Raw genomic sequence first — 22,438 nt, 5'->3', positions numbered from 1 at the left:
ACGAAACAATACGCAATCAGACACAATTCACTCTGATGCTCCAAGGATTAGCCATTCATTAGGCCATCTTCATAACAAATAACATCACTTTGCTTGATTGTGTCGGTCCTGAACTCTGAACATTGTTAATCAGCTTTATACTTTGTACTGTGATGAGAAAGATTCACTCATTCAATCTGAACACCTTTCAGCAGTTTTGGTCCTTTTGAACCTTATGAACGTCTCTGCACCAATCAGAACCAACAGTGACTAAACATCCTGCTCTCCTTGGACACGTCCACTCTGTTTTTGCGATGATTTATTTATTTATTAGTTATTCTTGTACCTTTGGTTGTTGAAGAGAGATTATTTTATGCATAACAAATCTGAATCTTTGGCCATAGAGAGATATTAGGATTTTCTATACATACAGATGATGCATTAAATTTTTAAAGCAACTGTGAATGCATTTTTGAGTATCTTCTTATAAAATCCGAAGCACACTGTTATCCAAATTTTCTTTGCCAAATGTTCACTATATACAGAAATAGGTTTAATGGGTCCTATAAGCTAAACTACTAACATGACTAGTACATATAACATGTATTCTTTATTTATTTACATGTCTATATACTCTATACGATTCTATGAACACATTTTATCATCTTCTGATTAAAAGAATAACTAATTAATTGTAAATAAAACCAGCAACTTAATCATAGTATAATGGCTTAACATCTGTTTAATGGTTCTGATGTGGTTATATGGGGAGTTGTTGGGTTTCTTTTTGTCCTACAAACCAAACGTCTTGGATTTGTTGATCAGATAAAAACACCTTTAGATGAATTTCATAAGCTTAATTTTTGTCTCTTGATTGTTTCCATTCGTGTGGCCACGTGAGGTAAAAGCTCCTGTCCAAATGAAAACGTTGCCGGAGACGATCAAAGTAGGGCGACAGACATTTTCGCAAGAATGAACGTTACTTCTCTTTGACGGACGAGTGTCTCTGAGGTATAAGAAAGAAAAGTAAAAAGAGGTGACAGTGAGTGCTTTTGCGAGGCCACCGGTGACAGAAGAGCAAAGAGCACAAAACCACCAAAGAGGAGACACCTCAGCCAACTACAATTTGCCATCACCCTGGAGGCTACAACCTTTCCTAATGCAATATGTTTGGGAGCAACCAGCCATGAGCAGAGAGACCGCACTCCATAGGACAAGATTAAAAATCCAATACCATACTGTTGAAAAAGACACAGGGGGGGTGAAGACGGGACATCACAGTTTGTCTGTGTGTGAGAGGCAGTAGGAGAGGAAAAAGAGTGAGCAGTAGAATAGCAGGATGAAGTGTTTAATTTATCACCAAGTGAGGAAAAAAAAAAAGAAGTAAATTCATCTTTAATCCATTGATCCGGGACACTTGTGAGAGCCTCATCCGGTTCTCTCTCTTACTGTCTTGTGACAATCGGGGCTAATCACAGTGAACAGAGAGGAGAGGCACAGGAAGAGGCAGCTCAGTCCACACTGTAAAAAGTACTGAGTTACATGGAGATGTCTGTCCACGCTGTCAGCACAGGTTAATGTAGAGCGTGACGTATCGTGAACGGGTGAACGTGTCAATACTGAGAGGTTATGTGCAGTACATGTTCCACGCAGCTATTTCTTCTATCAGCTAGTCTGAAAAAGGAAAACGCTGAAAAAAAAGTCACAATTTTTACTTGCTTTTTATGTGCATTGCAGTTTATTTAGTGGTAGAAGCTGTAATAACAGATAATGTCAAAGACAAGATGAGATGAAAATAAATGCCACTGTTTGTCCGTCGAGTACTTTGTAGTTAGAGTCGATTGCCCAATCTTGTTTCTACATAGAGGCAAAGTGATGATATTTTGGAGAGAGAAGAAAAAACAAACGTATAAACCCATATTTGCTGACAGTGGGTTAATATTTAGTGGATGAGGGACAAAGTTGGAGCAGATAAGAACAGGATAAGCAGTGTAGAAGTTTGATGGATGGATGGATGGATGGATGGATGGATGGATGGATGGATGGATGGATGGATGGATGGATGGATGAAAAAGACATTTCACTTTCACAAAGACGTCTTTTCAACGTCTTTTAAGCCATTTGTTTGCTGGGTGGGTATTACGTGGAGTTATAAAGGCAGCTCACAACTCATTTGATGGAGAGCTAAAATGTTCTTGTTTCTACTATGTTGTTTTTTCTGTTTTAAGCTGTTTGCAGATCATTTCTCTGAGTGTACTACACGTCTCTAAGTGCCTCTTCAAATAATGTATGAAGCGGCAGCGATGCCTGTATTTACTTGTCCAGCCACCCTGAGAACATAAAAAGGGCTTTTTTTTTCTCGTATTATTGCTTTACGTCCCTTTATTTTAGACAAGTCATTCAGTCACATAATATTTGTTCAACAGACCAACCGTCACTATCTCTACTGCTTGGGAATCGATGTGAAGTACAACTGTTGAACTATGCGTGCAGCAATGGGTTTGAACGTGTCCATGTCCACTACAGGCCCATTTCAGTATAGGTACACTGAAGCTGTGTGTCATCCAGAGCGGGCACTACAAACTACTGTTACTGACCAGTGCCACACATCACCACTGCACTCGGCACTGTCGTCCCACCCGAGAGCATGTTCAAATTTCCATCACTTTCATCAGCCGAGTCTCCTCGCTGTAATATAAAACAATGAAGAGATTCGGGGAGAAGGTAATCGGCTGCTGGGTGATGAGCCGGGGGATCTAGGGGCCCCTTGGCTGGCTAAGATAAGGCAGCATTCATCCCACAACGCCCACCGCCAGGGTTCAGGCTCTGGCATTGGCTGCCATCTGAAAATAATTTTTTTTCCTACAAAGAGGGAGACTGCCAACTCACTGAATTAAATTTTTTCACGGAAATCTGCCTTTTAGTGGCGAGCTCTGCGTACACGCAGTAGCCGAGACACAATAGAGAGAAAAAAAGAAGAAAATCGAAGGGGAAACTGAGACTGAAACCTCATCCCTGCAACAATGGACAGACAACTCAACTCAACTTTATTTCTGGAGCACTTTGAAATATTTTGGAGATTGTTATGCAACACATACCAACGCGAACCCTGAAATGTGGTATGAATAGTTCCGCGTGTGCATCTGCCGTCCGCGTGCAAGTCCAAAGCAATACGGAAAGTATTGAAAAGCCTTCAGTAGTCCAGCAGCAGCGCTCTGAACCAACAGGATGCCTGCGAGGGAACACTGGCTGACTCCTACATAAAGTGTGTTGCAGTAATCGAATCGAGATGTGATAAAAGCGTGAATTGCTGTTTCAAAGTGCTGACACACAAGAATGGGATTCACCTTTTGCCAACGTTCCGAGATGGAAGAAGCTGGACTTAACCGCTGCTCTTATCTGTGAGTGTAATTTAAAATCACTGCCTCTTGTAACACCCGGGTTCAAAGCTGTTCACATGTGGAGGCAAGAGGCCAAAGTCAACCGGAGCCACAGGGAACAAACGTGCTGTACAGTCCCACGAAGTGATTTGATCAAAGAACAGTTAAAAGCATGTTCCCAAGCTGAGTTTATGTTGGTACTTGAAGCCCTGGTGCCTTTCGGCTCTGGTAGAGTCTGACCGTGATCGTCTTCCTCTCTGCGCCACCAGAAAAGTGTAGAAATGAAATGAAACAACTCGACCATGCTGCAAAGTACAATATGACCCTTGTGTTTTAAGAGTAGCTTCACATTTCTCATTCCTTTTTAACGCAACATGCAATTCTTACGACTGTCCTCCTTCCTTGTGTCCGCTGGACATTAAGGGAATCCGAGTGAAACAGTTTCAGAGTCACGAAGGACATGGATGGATTTCACGCTCTGTTAACTCCGGATGACCGTGGCTCGTATTAACTTCAGCTGAACTTAACAATTCTGCACATGATGAGGGTGGTGCGTTTTGCTTCTCATTTCTCACAATGGAATGTAATTTGTCTAACTGAATAGTCATCGGCTGCAATCAGTCATTGTCAGGCAGAGGTACCAGTAGAATCGCAACTATGTCGTTTTGGCAATTTGGTGCCTTAAGGTTAATCACACAACTAGATGACCACCATGTCTGCTCATCACAAATTTCCACAGCCAAACGTGACTTCGGATGAATATACATTCTGTGAATTTACATGTGTCTGCTTCGCATGAATCCATATTTTAAAGAAACTGGGTCATTTTGTTTCATGGAAAGGAGATCCAATCAGAGAAGACCTTGAAAATGACTTGACTGGAAAAACTGAAAAAAGACCTTTGAACTATTCATGTTCAATTCTAAAAAAAAAAAGATTCAAGGATTGTATGTTAGATTTCGTTCAATATTTTTCTCATAGTCCCTGATAAGTTCGCGAATATTTCAAAAGTATTGGCCAAAACATGTACAAAACGAGTTTTTGCATCTTCAGCTCTGACTTTGGTAGGTTGAATCGTCCAGAACCCCCCCAGACTCCACCTCGAAGGACACATCCCACATACTGAACTTGAACTTCTGGGGTTGAACAATACATATTCACCTATTTGTTCTTAATGAACCAGCAGACAGTTTATTGTCCTGCTGCTCTGCAGAGAGCGACAGGAGCTCTGCAGAGAAATGACATAGGAAGGAGGCCAAAGTGACAGGATTCAATTAAAGGAAATCTATGCCATGTTGTAATGTGTTTCAAAGAGAAGAAAATCTCCCTCAGAGTGACAGCAACAACCTGTCAACCTGATCTCCTCTTCCCCTAACAGGATTACTACCTCTCCTCCTCTTCCTCACCCTCCTCTTCATCCTCCTCCTTGTCCTCCTGCTTCCACATTTTGCTCCCATTTCTTTACGTCTTCCCTCTCTCTTGACCTCTCCCGAGACACTTTCACACCTCTTTCCCTCCTCCATCCCCTCCCCCTCGTTCACCTCTCTTCTCACACTCTTGGCCAGACAAACTCTCTCTCTCCCCTTTCCTTCCTCCCCTCCTCCTCAGTTTCTGTTGCTCACTACCCATTTCGTCCACACTCTGACACACTTTGAAACTTGTCAACATGTTTTCCGTCACCTCCAGAGAGCTGATACAAAGTCAGATGGCAGACAAAGAGACGGGAGCAGTGACCCGGGATGAATCAACCCAGTTTTATGCAACTGAAACACACAAAAGGAAAGAGCAGCAACTACACTTAACACAATCATGCATTTTTGTCTCTATTTCAAATGGTGGCTTCTTGATTTCAGGTAAACATGTTGTTTTGTTTCTGATACTGCATACAGGTTGTGCCTTGTTAAGCTATAATTGGATGTCTCCACCACCCGTAAGGGTTTAGTAAGCAGTTAATTAAGTATAATGTGGATTACTGCTGCAGTACTCCCATCAGTAGAACGTTATTCAATGTCATCCACATGTTATATCCGTTTGCATCCATAGTTTTTTTTAGTTACCGAACATGTAGTGACACAAAGACTTCTGTGCAATTATTTTTTTTTTGTTAATCTTCTTATGGCAGCGAAGAGCTCTATTCCTAACATTAACTCTGAGATAAAAAAGTACTTGACATATATCAGCAGAGAAGTTATGAAACTATTATTGCCCAAATCTGTACAAACCTGCTGAATTATTCTTGTCAGAGGAGTCCTTGTTAACATTCCCTATGATGGTGTCGTGATTAGCAACCGTGTGTGTCACCAAATTGAATTGATTTGGGGTCATTATATGTGGAGTTTGCATAATCTTCCCTTGTGATGGGCCTAAAGGCATCGAGATGGGAGTGAATTGCTGTCAATTTCCTTTAGGTGTGAATTAATGTGTATGATAACTAGTCTGTGTTTGTCTTTCAATCCAGTCAGCTCTGATTAACTCCAGCAGCCTGCGTCCTTATTCTGGTATAAAAGATGGACGTAATTTACAGTTACTGGGATCCATGTGCAACTAATCGTATTTACCATCATGAGCCAGTTAAATGCTTTCATCTCGACGGGTCGCAGCCGCAGCTGCACCAATTACAATTAACGTATTGTTTTTGTTGAAATGATGTATCGTAAAGACATTGTGACGTCTTATCCATCCATCTTCTGCACCTGAATGTGAGTTCAAAGCCACGCAGGCGCAGGGAGGACATCAGCATGAAATAAAAGTGCTAACCACTCTTCCACTGTGCAGCCGTAATCCATCATATCCTACCTCAATATTCAGCAGTATTTTTAGAGGAATAATCATCCATTATGTTTTGCAATTTAAATGTTTCTTTATGCCAGCATTTCTTAACGACTTAATTATGCATACACATCTAAAGTTCTATCAAGTACATGATTCGATGTGCTATGTAAGAATCCCAGGACACCCCTTGTCCCCCCTAATGAATTCTAAAAGTTATTTCTGACTCACACCGGGGTAAAACAATGCACATCCACATTCTCAAACTAAATGCAGTTTTGGATCTTGCCTCTTTAGCAGCCCTGTTTACTGCCGTCTCTGTGTTGAAGAACATCAGCTGTCAAACACGGGTGGCGCTTCCTGCAGGACCTCTCCAGTGCACCTTATGGTGACTCCCAGCTGCTAGAGATATTCACACGCTGACATGTATGAAAGCATGCATGCAAAAAGTCACATGTGGATTGCTCATCTGTAGTGAGCCATACAATGGGTGGCCATGTGACAACATTCCCAGGATACTGTGATTTTATTCAGATCAGCTACAACAAGTGTCATTCATTAATGTCCCCTGCACTGCAGAGATTTCAATCACTTTGCATTCAAGCAAGATGACTTTTGGTTTATTTGAAATGTGGGTAAATAAAGAATGACTGACACAGAATTAGAAACTTGAGAAATGACTCAAAGCTTTATCTACCCACAATCCCAAAATCTTAAAATAAAAAAAAAGGAAAAATAGAAAGACAAGTTGAAGTAATTTGCAGTATTGATTGTAATCTCGGTTTTCCTGCTAGTCTGTGGGTCTGAAATCCAAATCCAATGACATGCAAACAAACCAAAAGACATGGTAGAGTGCAGTAAAACTCTACAGTACCATGAATATAACTTCACTTTAGATTTAAAGTATAACATTAATTTAAACCCCAAACCTAAACATCATGAAAAATATCCTTATATACCCATGGGGTGATGTTTGGTGTGAGCTCTACTAGCCGTCATAATCACAAGAGAAGAAGGGTGCTATCAGTTACAGGTTGTGTTTACAGGTGGACAAACTGTGGAATTATACTCGGAATATCATCCAAAAGACTGGAGTTAAGTTAAGTATGGAGATGAATGTCAACACGGTGAAAGTACTGGACACTACAAATGAAGAAGCCTTAGGTCAAACCTGGCTGGTTTCTTGAAAGGTCACTGACAGCAACATGTGTCCCCGACTGTAAAAATCCAGCTCAGCCGTCACTGGAATTCACCAAGGAATTTATCTGTTCTTGCTCAGCTGCACCGATGAGACTGAAAAAGCTCTGTTTTGAAAGTTCCCCAAATATACCTGTTCAGTCATTGTAGTGTGAAGCTGTGTGTGGAGGTTATTACCCCTATGGTTTTATATAAAAACACTGAATCTTAAACAGATTAAACTGACCACTAGTTCCACAGACCTGAAGCTCAGCAGGCAGTATCGCAATGAAAATGGAATCTTATTGAGAGACTTTCAAAATGCAGCCCACCAAATCGCAGATTTGGTGTTTCAAAGTTTGTCTGAAAATCTTGTATCAAGTATCAAAAAGCACCTAATCATCAAGGCAATGGTAGCACTTGTATTTCAGCTTCTCAAGTGATTTGGTAAGGATTTAGGAGAGTTTTTTATAATAGCTGGTTTAATTATTAATTATGGCATTGTGTTATGTTATGACAGAACAGATGGCCTGTCTCATGAAGTTGTGTTCCAACAGCAGGCACCCTGCATCAGTAACAGTGAGCCAGATATGCTGTTCTCCTCAAAACTAAGCGCAACACAAAGGAAAGCGGTTGTTTTGCTCTGCCAAGATAGTGACATGTCAGGGGGTCACTTTGGGAAGGTATTGAACCATTTCACTGGGTCATCAGGGGTTCTGCACATTAAAAACTTTTCAAGTCTCGTGTGTTTCAAGGCCACACCAGCCGAGACCTTCGCCCAGCGGAAATGGAAAGTCTGACCAGAAACAGATTCCATTAATAGAAAGAAAGACGCAGTTAATTCATCTTTATTATTAAAAAGTCTGCTATTGTTTCTCACTCTGTAGATGTATGCTGCCAAGTGTGGGTTTTGTAAGTATTGAGAGTATTTCAGGGGCATTTGTTGTTTGTATGTGTGATGTTTGTTATTAAACTCTATACTATACTCACAACCGTTATATGAATAAAGTACATTCCAAAAATATGCAAAGTGCATTTGGTGTGTGATTGTCTTTGGAAATAAGCCCCAATGCATGTGCAGTGAGCATGTTCCTCCTGCGGGGGCAACGGTCCCCTCAGGCATCAATATTTCAGTATTTGTTTCGCTTTTTATCTCAGTCGGTTTGGTATATCTGTCACTCGCTGCTTGAAAATACACATAACCACAGATGAAGGGGGCAGAGCCATCAAAGTTGCAGTAAAGAGTTGGATTTGTTTTTGTTAGGCAGTCGGTACAATCAGCTTCAGGGAATCCAAATGGAACAATGAAAATGTCTGTTTATAAAAGGAGCGAGGCAACACTTTTTTTTTTAATCCTGCTATGGAGAGGCGTGAAGGTGGTTACCACCGTGGCAATAAACGTTACCGTAATAAAATGTCGAATTACATGATATCATGGATTTTGTTTAAGAAATGTCCTCTCATGCTCATCGCAAACCCTCAGACTTTCAAATGTCTACTTGTTGCCTTTCACTGACGAACACAGACCAGCGAGAGACACAATGATTCTCGTCTCTTTCTCACTGTCAGTGAGACATACCACAAGGACGCTCTTTAATTCAACCTGATGAGTTAATGGTCCTCACAGGCCTGAGTCCTGAGGAGACCTCATCTAACTTACTGTCCTTAGGAGGGCACGGCTTAAGAGCTTAACGTTTAAGTACTCGCCTCACCATTTACTCCAAAGGAAAGTTTCTGTGTATTAAAGAGAATCAGAGGGGAAAATACAAAGAACATCAGAGGAGAAAAACCTGCACTGTGCAAACCAACTGATCACGAATCCCTGATTGGACCCCCCTCAGATTAAACCTCACAACAAAATAACGCAAATGATCAGGGGGTTCATGTCCTCACTGATAAAAATCTGAAGAAATAAAAACAAGAACATCAGCGAGTGATTGTGAGAGAAACACAGAGGGACGAAGCAGGACAGAGATGAAAACAGCCCCCGTCCGTTGTGCTGTATTGTCACGATCCGCTATTGTTCAGAACAATATGGAAGCGCTGCAGCGGGGAGCAGAAAGCGGTCACAGAGAGTGGACTGGTAATGCACATGCCATTGTTTCCTCGCTATTATTAACTCATTGTTCATGAGATCGGCAATGGGACATTATACTACTTCGCACCGTAGCGAGATGTTGGCCTACTCAGTAATTTACCCGCTCGGTAATTCTAATGCTCATTAGGCCACTTGCACATTAGTGCTTCCATGTGAAGATTAGAAGCACAACTAGTTACAGAGAAGGAGGAGGAGAAAACAAAGAGGAGAAAAAACAGCTAATGAAGCCAGGAGCTGTGGGAATGACTGTAAGACTTGACGTTGAAGATACATTTTATGCCTTTGGTTTTCAGTGTTGATTTAAAAAATTTTTTTAAATCCCAATCAGTTGAGTGTGCTATGATTGTGATCTTTATCGGTTACATGTAAAGTCACGATGCTTAGTCAGCAATAGACTATCAATAACACACGATGTTGGGTCCACATTTCACGTAAAAGCCAATATTTGGGACTTTAAATAAATGCAGGAAATCAATAGGTCATAAGCTAATTTGCTGTTGAGATTTATAGTTAACGGCTTACAGTAAACAAATCCATGTCCCACAGACCAGTCCCCCTACTGCTCCATGGAGGCGAGACCACGTACATAACAAAAAATACAAAACAAACAAATATATCATTATTTGTAAAACAGAAAAAGTGGAAATCAATAAGCCGAAATTCCAGGTGGCACTTGTTCTTTTTATCACTTGTAATATAATACCAAACGTTTTCAGGTTTCAGCTCGTTTGCCAAATCACAAAAGAATATAATGAGAAAATTTTGATTAATTGAGGAAACAAACGGCAGATTATTGTCTGGTAAAAAAACATTCATCAGAAGAAGCTCTAACTGAGGAGGATCATTAGCCCAAATTTGTGAGTAAATGTACAATGCTTCATAAATCTCATTAGAAATCATGCTGCATTTTCTTACAGTCGACAGTTGCTAAGTTCTTTTTAAATGATCGATTAAATTACAAACTTTGCATTGCCTCCAGAAAGTCAGTAAACTTAACAAAATAGTTTGTTGTCATCTTTCCGTGCTCAAATCAGTAAATCATCCCTTTTGCCCTCAGAGGAGGGTAATTAATCTTTTCTTTGGGTATTTCGACTGCCACGGATAGAAAGATGGAAGTGTGAGCGGTGACAGCACAAACGGCAGATTTGAAGCTCCACAGCGACAGTGACGCTTTCAGTGACAGACACAGGAGCTCGCTCAGCCCCCGAAGGGGAAGCTGCTCACCTCATCTAATAAACATGATCCTCGTGTTGATAAGCCCACGCTCAACAGAAGCACCAGAGAAAAGTGAACTATCACCAACTAACAGTCGCAACACTTCACAATTTAATGAAACTCGGTGCTTTGATAAACATGCTGATAATTGGACAATCAATTTTGCTCATGCTTTATAGACAGGAAGTCAATCAAACTGTTTTGTGAACTGGGCAAAGATTTAAATCTTTAATTTTGAAAAAAAAATTTTTAAATGTCTGCCGTTCATAAACGAGGAGGCAGTGGACAAGTGGAGTTCATGCTTCTGTAAAGATAACGTGCCCTCGGCAGGTATCAGGAGAGAGAAAACCTCGTGTTTCTCAAGGTGTTTTTTCTTCATTCAGGAGTGGGAGGAGGGATCATGGGATCAGGAGAGCAGCACCGGGCCGTTGTAGTGAAGATGGAGCTAAAGCAGAACCCACTGTTTACTCACTGTCCACTGCCAGCCTACGTCCTCGCGTAAACGTGGGCTCATGACCAAAAGAAGGAGATCTCGGGTGCGAGAGCGTAGAGTTTTCTCAGAAAGTTGAGCCCCACCCTGAAAAGCTGCTACTTGTCCACGCTGAGAGGAGCCGGTGGATTAAAATGCCCCCTGGTTGACCCGGGACCAACTGCTTGGAGAGCAGCTCAACATATGGAAATCAATTTCCTCCATCTCCATCGCTACTGTAACTGTAGGTAAACCGATGGTTGGACGATGAATGGATGACTTCAAAATGATATGGAAATTCGGACTAAATTGGGACCTTTTCCTCCATCAAGCCATTTTTTTGCTGCTAATAAACATTTTTTTTATCATAACTGACACTGAATGTAACCGTGTTTTTTTTAGGTGCGGCGACGTGTTGAGGAAACTGCTTTCAGAACTGAACCTACTCTTGAATGTAGAAGTGAGGATGCATTGCTTTGAATAATAATAATCATTTTCAAACTTCACCCAAGTTTCCTTTTTGCAAAACAAAGGCCGCAAATTCAACTGATCGTTTGAAAGAAAATGGACGGCCCTCACAGAATCTGCTGATGATGTAGTCCGTTGTTCTGTCGTCATTAGAGAGGAAAGTCCTCCGTCGCAAACTGTCCTAAGTGGAAAGTTACAAACTGAGTCAAAATGTTTTACATAAGTAAGTGAACATTTGGGCCCAGCTGAGTGTGTCTGGGATTTAATTCTCCTCTGTGGTTTCACATTTTAAGTGTCTGCGCTTCCGTGTGCGCTGAGGTTTTGCTAAAACAGCAGTGAGGCAGCAAATTAAGCAATCCTCGCTTGGATAAGGATCGCAGGAACAATATTGGCAATCTGAAGTGAACAAGATGAACCTTTAGCCTTCTGGAGCTTCAATTATTAGAACTCCCCCTTCACATTATTTGCCTGGTCTCCTTGATGTGCCAAAGGTGAGAGAGTTCTTAAAGCAGAAAGCCAATCACAATTGTTCCCTTTCTTTTGCTCAGAAATTGTATTTTTCTCACTACTTTACTGCATTTAATGTGAATATAATACATTTGTTCCACCTTCAGTGAAGACGGACAAAATGTTCAATATAATGAAATACCAAAAAAAGGTCATCTATATTCTAATGCTCTGTGGTAATAAGACAGTGTTCTTTATAAAATTGATCTCTTCCATTTATAGTGTGACTTTTTTCCTTTTTTCCAAGCCACAACACAATAAATCGAGACTGCCATTTACATTTTAATTGCTATTAATCTCCGGATTTTCTGCTTTTATGATTAATGACATCGGTGCGTACCATATTCAATGAGTCTAATAGTAGTGTGTTGCGCATATCGAATATAAATGTACTTAATTTACTTTATTATTCAATTTCCCTAGTAAATGAATTTACTAAATAAGGTGCTTCTAAACAGCACTGATAAAACTTACTTTCTTTCCTCTATAGTTTGTATGATGTGGTGATCAGGATTACTATTAAAATGTTGTGTACATTATTGATCATTTATAGAGGTTGACAAGTTATTCTGATCATAAAATGAATTATATTTTTGACTTCCAGCAGCATGCGACCAAATGTTTGTTATGCCTTTGAAATGTAAATAGTGTAATAAATATCCACTGTGACCTGTAGGTTGTGAAGCCGATGGTGAACTGAGACGTAACATTGTTGAAATTGCAGTCATTATATTCAGTTTTCAAGTTTGTGATTGACGAGATGTTGTAAATTCTCTCTCTCTCTCTCTCTCTCTCTCTCTCTCTCTCTCTCTCTCTCTCTCTCTCTCTCTCTCTCCTCTCTCTCTCTCTCTCTCTCTCTCCTCTCTCTCTCTCTCTCTCTCTCTCTCTCTCTCTCTCTCTCTCTCTCTCTCTCTCTCTCTCTCTCTCTCTCTCTCTCTCTCTCTCTCTCTCTCTTCTCTCTCTCTCTCTCTCTCTTATTATATTTAGAACTGGACAAGCCCCAGGTGATGTCACTTAGGGCAGTCGTGGCTTAACTGTTTAGGAGTAGGTGACGTATGCTGCTAGAAATAACATCAGGAGCAGAAACAGGCTGCGGTGATCCCAAGATTAATTAATTGCAGATGGAGTGAACGTCATTGAGAAACTTTTACATTCCTAATTTCAACATAAAAGTCCTCAAATCATCCTTTCTCACCTCAGTGACTCACGTGAGCTGACGTTGCTGGCAACAGTTGGTTTTGAGTTTCAGGACATGCAGGAAACTCTGCAGCATGCACATTTGTTCATACAAAATTAGGCTCCCGAAGCAAATTGGAATCACCAATATAAAATTAATTCATAGGATTTAGTTGAGGCGGGGGGGGGGGGGGGGGGGGGGACTGAAAAAACAAGCAGACAGAGGAGAGTCGGTATCAGCAGTTCTTCCAGTGAAGCTGCAGGAAGCAAGGTTAAACCTCCTAAGACTAATCCAGTTAGCTCGTCCATAATTCCCCTTTGCCAAACCGTCAGCAGCCATAAAAACATCCACATTCACCCTGCTCACAGGTCTTATTTCTACACAGTGGAGGTCCTTTATTTTACGTACTGTATACTCTGTGTTGGTCAATCAACATGCAATTAAATAATTGAGTCATGTGCTTCACTCATTTCCTTCATGTGATCTAGTTTCAGTTCAAACAATCCGGCCCACAAACTGAGTGCTGAAATAGTTAAAACACACACACACACACACACACACACACACACACTGTTCCTGTGCTGAAGAAAAAGCTCAAATTTGAAAAAGACACAAAAAAAGCCAGCTCTTTCAAGCTGTCCCACCACCAACGTCAACTTACTTCATGTAGCTGTAGAGTCTAAAACAAGTCGATGACCAGAACTTACTAACACAGCAGTTGCTGCTTTCTCAGGATGGGTAAACAATCAAGTAGTTGTGATATTGTGTGCGGTATGAAATTGGACAGCAGGTCTTTTATGATATATAGTTTAACTTTCCACAGCCTGCAGAGACTCATGAAGGGCAAAAAAAACACGTGAATAGACAAACAGCAAATGTGATATCGAAAAGACAAAAAAAATATATAAATAAATCACTGCAAATGATCGTGTCAGCACATCAAGATCTGTGTGTTTGACAGCTATAAACAAATACAACTGATCTTCCCGTGTCTGATCCGTAACATGGCAAATTGACTAATGCCTCTTCAGCATGATGGAAAATGCATGATTGCCTTATTTTCTCTGCAGTGAGAGGAAGGCCAATCCATCTTATGAGGGCTGCCTCACCAGCCGCCCCGTGTTCACATTCATCAGCGAGACAGAAGGTGAGAACCAGTCTGAGTCTTCAGCACGACTGAGTGCAGCGTTGTCTGTGTGACGAGCACAGTCAGCAAACCTGACTTGGCACTCTGTGACGCAAGACAAGTCACTGTACTCTCGACCTAACACGGGGGGGTCACGTTCAGGAGTCACTGGAGCCGCCCCCAGCTGGAGGGCTTCCTAAAACACCATCAAATTCTTTTCGCTTCCAAGAATGTTCAACACCTATCAGGAGTAAAATCCATTAACCCCAATTAAAGGATCATGAATAACCTGCTTCACTGTGCTTTATGTTATGTAAATGACACATTCAAAACAACATAAATGTTCCTGCCGTCACACCTCCATGCAGCCACTGTATTCGAATAAGCATGTTATCACAGAGATTTGTGATAACAACCATTTCGAGAAGGGAGCAATATTTGAGGCATCATTCCAAAGGTTTTGAGCTCCACAGCCTGCTTTAGTCCGTTGAGCGATGCACTGTGGTTTCTTCATCCGTGATCAAACACGGCGAAGAGAAACGGCGACCAGCCCCTTGTTAACTTTTTCTATTTTGCTTCAGAGCTTCCTTTTTCTAGTTGGCACATAAAGTGGGAATGCTGAGTAGTCATGGAAACATGATGCTCTGCCAGTGTGTCTGCCATTGGAGCATAACAGCCAAAGAAAGCGTGAACAGTAGTGGCGGTACGTCACATTTACATTTTGGTCCACGCCACACGCGCACCATAATCCACTGAGTTCAGTGAAATAGAATTTGAAAACTTTGGATGACGCTGATACAAATGGTGAAGCTTACAGCTCTCAACAGTGATGTGACTTTAGTTTGTGAGTAATGGGAAATGTTAGAAGTCTTCTGAGTATCCACAAGAGTGTTTTCATGTAAAACTGACTCAAGAATACGTTAAAAAAAAAAAAAAAAAAAAGAGCCCCAATGTGACAAGATGCGGTGGAGAAGACACAAAAAGGCTGACATTGCATTCATTGTCAGTGACGGGGAGAACGGATAATAACACCACTTAAATTGAAGCAGGTAACAGTGATGATGATCACATTCAAAGCAGAGGGATTTTCCAGCATTCACCCAATTTAAAAGATATAAAGTTGCCAGACACAGAATGTAGACTTCCAGTAAGATACTTTGAACTTTTATATTTTGAGAACAACGTATAGCCACATAATTTATTCCCACGGGTATCTGCACGTGACGCAAGGCAACGATATAACTGTTGACATGCTGCTGTGCTTCGGCAACATTACAAGCCACACAAGCCCTAAATGACATTAAAATAATCCCTGGCAATCACATGAAGAGTCACTTATGTGCACTATAGCAGGGGAAGCATGCGGCGTTCTTTTGATGCATGAATCATGGCGAAACATGGCACACACTGAGCCACTTAAATTGGTCATGCACAGGGTTTAGTCTAACATATTCCAACACAAAAACTCCTGAAAGGGAGAAAAACTAGCCGTCTGCATGTGTAACAATGAAGTGCCAGCAAACATGGGATCTGTGTTAAAGTCAATGCAACAACCTGTTCGACGCACATTATACACAGAATTGTAAAAAAAAATTGTGTGGATCCACCCCCCCCCCCCCCCTCATCCATGCTGTTGTTGGTGTCCTTGGGGGAGGTGCATCAAACAGCAACAGGTATTATTCCAAAATGGCCAAAAGCACTTACCACACTCATGGGGGTCGATCGGATCTCCTTTGCGGTGAGGTTAAACTGCTTTCTCCCTTTCTTTGGAAATGGTCCTTTTCAAAACCTGTCCCTGCTTGCCCCCGCTCCCACCTGTGTCTGCCACTATAGCCTCACACCGAGGCGTGTGTGCTTGTGCGTGTGTGTGTGTGTGTGTGTGTGTGTGTGTGTGTGTGTGTGTGTGTGTGTGTGTGTGTGTGTGTGTGTGTGTGTGTGTGTGTGTGTGTGTGTGTGTGTGTGTGTGTGTGTGTGTGTGTGTGACTTAGTGTGCCTAATCCCTGCTGAGTAGCGTGGGTGCTAGGCAGCAAACGCACACAGGAGAGTTAAACACAGAAAACAATAGGTTAAATTGGGCGGCAGCATGTGGTGGGGCCTTGTGATGTAAATATCTTCATCTGGAATTGTTTTATAGTTTTACAGAGATTTACATATCTATAAAATATGAAACTATTATGGTTCATATATGTATACGTTAGTTATAATTTCCTACTAGTTTATAACACATCGTCGTTTTTGCTGTATAAAAATTCCAGCGTTTTAGTGCATAACAATGATTAATAGTCATGATTTGGAGATAAGAAATATAAGAAATATTATGTTGAGCAATTCAGTGACACACACACACACACACACACACACACACACACACACACACACACACACACACACACACACACACACACACACACACACACACACACACACACACACACACACACACACACACACACCAATAAGAGATGGAGTGTCAGTTCCACTTAAAAGCACAAGTCAAGTATCTATTGTTGTGATTTTATGTAAATCATTTACACTACACGACTCCTGAGAGAAAACTACATTGTTTTTTTTTGTTTTTTTACCACTTCGTAGTTACTTATAGACTCGTGTTTATCGCATGCAGATGTGGAAAGAATGCTGAAAATATGTACTGAAGTTGAACTACAGTTTTATTCGCAGATATAACTTTTCTTGGTCAAAGCACTCGTCTCAGCTATTTAGTTACTTTTCATTTTTTTTAGTTTGAGGGATGATGATGCACTTTTATCTTCTAAGGGAGGCTGTGCTTTCAAAGCCTGTACAACACATGCAAAGGACATCAGCTGACCAGATGTAAACATCAGTTTATTCCTTTGTTTGTTTATCTCTCCAGCTCTGGTTATTCCTAATGAACTCAATGTCTCTCTCTCTCTCACACACACACACACACACACACACACACACACACACACACACACACACACACACACACACACACACACACACACACACACACACACACACACACACACACACACACACACACACACACACACACACACACACACACACACACACACACACACACACACAGGTGTAAGTAGATTAGTGGGCTGTGGTGATGAGCTCTTAACAAGACTAGTCCTTGACACAGAGTCCAGGAAAAACAACACGAGAAGCCAAACAACTGCCAACGCTTCTCGGTAAGATGATACCTTAAACATACTCAAGCAACGGTGTAAGTGGAACTATGGAACGCCGTTTGAGCGTTTATTAGATATCCTTGATATCAAACGTACGGTGCAAATTGTCCACTAGTAGCACTAGTGAGGTCAGAATCGCCTTACGAGTGCTACTAGTGCACAATTTGTGCCTTACTTGTAGTACTAGTGGGCATCCTTGCTGTTACTAGTAGTACTAGTGACACATGCCCACTAGTTGGGCCTAATAGCGTTACTAGTGCCGCACAGTTTACTAGTAAGGTTTGATTGCGCAATAATAGGCCAAAAGTGGCACTAGTAGTGGAAAAACCAATCCTTGTAAGACACAGTCGTTCTATTAGTGCACGGAATGGTCTTACTAGTAAGGACAAAGAGCTTACTACATACATGGACCTTAAGTTTGATATCAAGGATATCAAATAAAGGCTCAAAAGGCTTTCCATATGGGACGCTCACTAACTGATAATTAAAATGTGTCCTTTTCCCATAATGACAAATAAATATAGCAGCAATGTCTGTCAGATAACGTCTTTACTGCTCTATCCACTTCAGGCTTACAGGTACACTGCAGCCAATCCCAGCAAACAATAGGTGAAAGCAGAGTACATCCTGGACAGGACAACGGTTTGGCACGCGACAAGCCCCATTGGGTATATGGGTGGTTTGAAAACACAATCGTTTTAAAAAAAAAGCTCCCAAATTACAACTTTTCCAAAACACTCCCAACTCCCTCTCTGTGGAAACGGGGGAAACACAATTGATCTAAAATGCTGCTACCGCACATGTGCACCACGGGTATAGTAAATAGTTAATCTAACCCTAACCAACAATGGTGGCCTCCAGAGTGGAATGACTCCTTGTCGATATTCTCCTACTTGGTAGTTTCATTCCTGCCATTTCTGCATTAAATGACCTCATTTTGAAAATGTCCAAAATAACTTTGAATTCAAACACTGTGTCGACCTTTAATTACTTGCTGAACACCGACAGCTCAGACGCTGCCTGCCAATCATCGAGCCAGATGGCAGAGCTCCTCTCTCACTTCAAGCTCCTGCAACAGATTGGGGGTGATGTGCTTGTAGAGAGAGAGAGAGATCTGTAATATATATATATATATATAGATTAAAAAAAATGTTTTTTTTTAATTAATTAATAAATTTATTTATTTATTTATTTATTTTCATATCAACAGCATGGGGCTGGGGAAGCAGTTGCAGTAACTGAAGGCAGGTTAAACACACAAACACAAAAATACCCCGAGGCTATCCCACACTGCCACATATGCTCCAGTCCAAGAACAGCTGGGTTTCCTGGGCATCACAGAAATCCAGCTGTTGTCCGCAAACTTGCCCCCATTTACTTCTTAAACCATACTTCTAATACAGTGAAACTTCAACATTTATATTCAAGATGTGCAAAATAATGTTTATTTACTGAATGAAGCAACCACAGCAGCCACTCCATTCAATTTTCTAATTGAAAGAAAAAGAAAAACAGCTCACCCAAATCCATAATCTGACCAGAAGTCACATTTCAATAGTTCTTCATGTTTGCATGCTGCTCGGAGTCTAATCCTCATCATCATTCATCTATGCTTGTACTGTATTAATCCTTTGTAAACACAGATTTAGTCCCACATAGCGCACTGTAGATCTTGCACCGATAGCCAGAGGCCAAGAAGGAGATAAATGAAGCCTTCTTGATGTTTTAACATGAATGTGACGTCCAACAATCATAAAGGATTAAATTAGGAAGGCATCATGCGTGAACATTTTATTTCCTAAGTGAGAAAACCTAAAGAGAGACTACGTGTGTCCTTTTGATGTAAATGTAGATAAGAGAGGTTTATCCGAGGATGAGTCAGCTCAGAATCTTTTGCAGGCGGCTTTCTTGCCGCAGAAGAGACACATCATGTTTTCCTCGGCTCACTTCAGAGGCTCAACTCCCCTGTGTCCTCTGATATGCACACAGATGTGGGGGAGATTAATTGGGCGTAAGTGCAGATTGACCCTTTGATGCACTTGTGACTCATTTGGCCGGTGGGACTGCTCTCTCGCCCTTTTGACCAACAATTTAACCACAGCCTCGGCCGCCAGCCTGCAGTGACAGTGACTGTAATCATTTCAGACAGATCGAACTGGTGCCAGATTACACAAAAGAGGAGGAAGCTGTTCCGTTATGGTCCACAAAACATGGCACATGTGTGAGTCAAGGATTTGCTACACAAGAATAAGATTATGAAGCCTTATCATGCTGTGATTTGAATAAATAAACTTCCATTCAAATATTAGAGGATAATCAACAATGTGACATATAGAATCAGCATAACTCTGATAGGCTGCCCTCCCTTCATGAAGTGCAGTGTGGCAGATAGTTTACATTTCCCCAAATGAGAGACAAAAGCTTCCAAGTTGAAACTTTTACTTATCCCACTTGAAGACGCTGTAAAACTAAACTCAAAGAAAATAAACGTTACATACTGCACACCAGATCACGTGTGTGCCTCAGATACTTTCCTTTGAGCAACATAAACTGTGTACTTACAGACAAATGTTCCCTGTGGCCACTAGAACAACCATGCGGGTGGAGGTGACAATATGGCCGACAACTATGGCTACACAGCAGCTCAAAACTCAAACTCAAAAATCACCCGAGGCAGTACACGAAATCACCACTAGGATGAAAATGTTATCTGCCAAATAAGGGCAGCACAACTGACAAACATTAAACACACTCAATTCGCATGACCTAAACACCTCCATCATTACTTACGTAACAGGTTGAATAATTAACTGAAGGAGAGGATAAAGACTGTACCAAATAAAATTCAAAGCCTCCACCAAGCCTGACTTGAATAACCCTTCTTGCCCTGACTCTGCTATAATCTAACCCCAAACAACCATAAGACATGTTTTCAGACAAATATATGAAAACCCAAAATTGTGAAATGAGTCCCAAGTGTAGAAAAACAAGTCCACAGAGACAAAAGCACGCAAAGAAAACCAACAAGTGAAGCTTTAAAGTCCTAAAACACCATCATGTAGTTAACTAATGTTCACTAAGTCTTTGTGGAGCACAGTATTTATGGCTTTTGTTCATAGTTGCTCATAATCTCAGTATTAAGCAGCATTATTCCCAACAAACAGACAACATTTAGCAAAGCTTCACATAGTCAAAGATAACTTGAGAATTATCTGGTGATCCAAAGGGAGTCTGTGTCAACACCGGACATGTTCTATTTTGTTCGGCCTTTATCTAACTGAGCCGATCCATTAAGATAGCTTTGATATGTAATTGATCCATTCACACCAGACGTTCTTTATCTCCGTTTCCTTTGAAATAAACGTGTTTTTTCAATGTCGGACAAGGAATCCGAGAAAATGAGCAACGCTCAGGCCGAAACCCTCCTTGACCCCATCAGCCACTTCATCAGGCGCAGCCATCACACACGTGTTTTTTTTTTTTTTTTTTTAAGCTACAAAATCAGACATCTGGCATCGTCTGCCCTGAGGGATAACGCACAAACACAGCAAGACAAGTTTCTAGAGTGATAATGGGAGGAAACTAGAAGAGGACTGAGGAGACAAGTGAATACTGAATACTGATGGAGGAGGTGAAGCGCACAAGAAAAACAGCTGCGGACGGACTAAACAAAAACAGGGTTTTAGTACAGTGCAGCAAGTAATAAAAGTTAGGAAGTAGTGTTGAGAATAAAGTGGAAACGTCTCCTCTGATCCATCCCTAATCATTGATTCATATTTTTCCCTGTGCGTGCCAAAATAATCACACTACATCACATATTTCTGATTATGATGGTTGCTCACTGCTTCTGAACCTCTGATTTGACAAAGGATTTCCTTGTTTTCCAATAATCTATTACATATAGCTGACGCATGACAGAAGTCTTGTAAAAAACTCGTGTCTTCTTCATGGTGGTCCAGTGGTAGAATTAACACCCGTCCGCAGCAGGACAGGGTCTGATTCCAGGCCAATGCAACGTAAACTCATTCATACGTATATGTTCAGTTCATTTTAAAGACACAGTTTTGTTCAATCTCTTCTTCTTTTCTTTTTTTTTTTGAGGGCGGGGGTGGGGGTGGGGGGCATATATTTTCAAACATTCTCATAACTTCACAAACAATTGCTGTGAGAATGATTCATATCATCAGCAGAGATAATCCGTTGAAATTTAAATTGTGAAATTAAACTTATGACTCGGAAAGAGTATAAAGCAAGCTTTTATTCACAGTTTAATCTGTAGATGATTCATTCACTCGCCTGGCCTGTGAAAACAGACACAGCACACTTGTGGATGGAGGTCAGATGGCCCGATCCCCGCTGTTCTGCAACATGTTTCTTGCCCCAGGCTTTGCTGTCCTGCCATTTTTCCTAATTTGCTGAATGTTTGCCTTTCCAACTTATCCACAGGCTCATGCTGCTGTGACACACTGTCAGTCCAACGAGGCCACAACATCCACAGCAGATGCCTCTGCCTCCAAAAGACGTGGCAGTGAGAACAAAGGACGATGTTAATGGAAGGCTGGGAGCCAAAATCTGTTACTTTAAATTCTGGTTGTCGAAATTAAGACTATTATTCCGCACCTACAAGCACAACGGAGACTCATTCATTAGACCTACATTTTTAAGTAATGGAAGTTTGCAGGTTCAAATCCCTCTACTGACAGGTCATCAGTGTGACCCTTGACCCCAGCCCACTGCTCCGAGCAGGTAGAATTATGGTTAACTATGAATAGGATGAGTTAAATGCAGAGAAGCAAATGATCAATAAAATATGCTTTATTCTTTCTTTCTTTCTTCTACATGCCACAACAGGGACAAAGTACGCTCAATTTCAGAAAGGCCCATACAAATAG

General features: G+C 41.1%; 1 protein-coding gene across 1 annotated transcript in view; it reads right to left on the bottom strand.

Moving 5' to 3' along the window:
- Window positions 1-16,217, bottom strand: part of sphkap (SPHK1 interactor, AKAP domain containing) — a 111,629-nt gene extending 95,412 nt beyond the window's left edge. The window contains exon 1 of the mRNA XM_080460515.1: window positions 16,069-16,217. The gene's annotated coding sequence lies outside the window, so the exon portion shown is untranslated. The remainder of the gene's footprint in view (window positions 1-16,068) is intronic.
- Between the last annotated feature and the right edge of the window lie 6,221 nt (window positions 16,218-22,438).

The sequence above is a fragment of the Lipophrys pholis genome, assembly GCF_963383615.2.
Source record: "Lipophrys pholis genome assembly, chromosome: 3".
Classification (NCBI taxonomy): Eukaryota; Metazoa; Chordata; class Actinopteri; order Blenniiformes; family Blenniidae; genus Lipophrys; species Lipophrys pholis.
The sequence above is the reverse complement of the archived record's forward strand: the minus strand, read 5'-3'. Positions and strand labels throughout refer to the sequence as shown.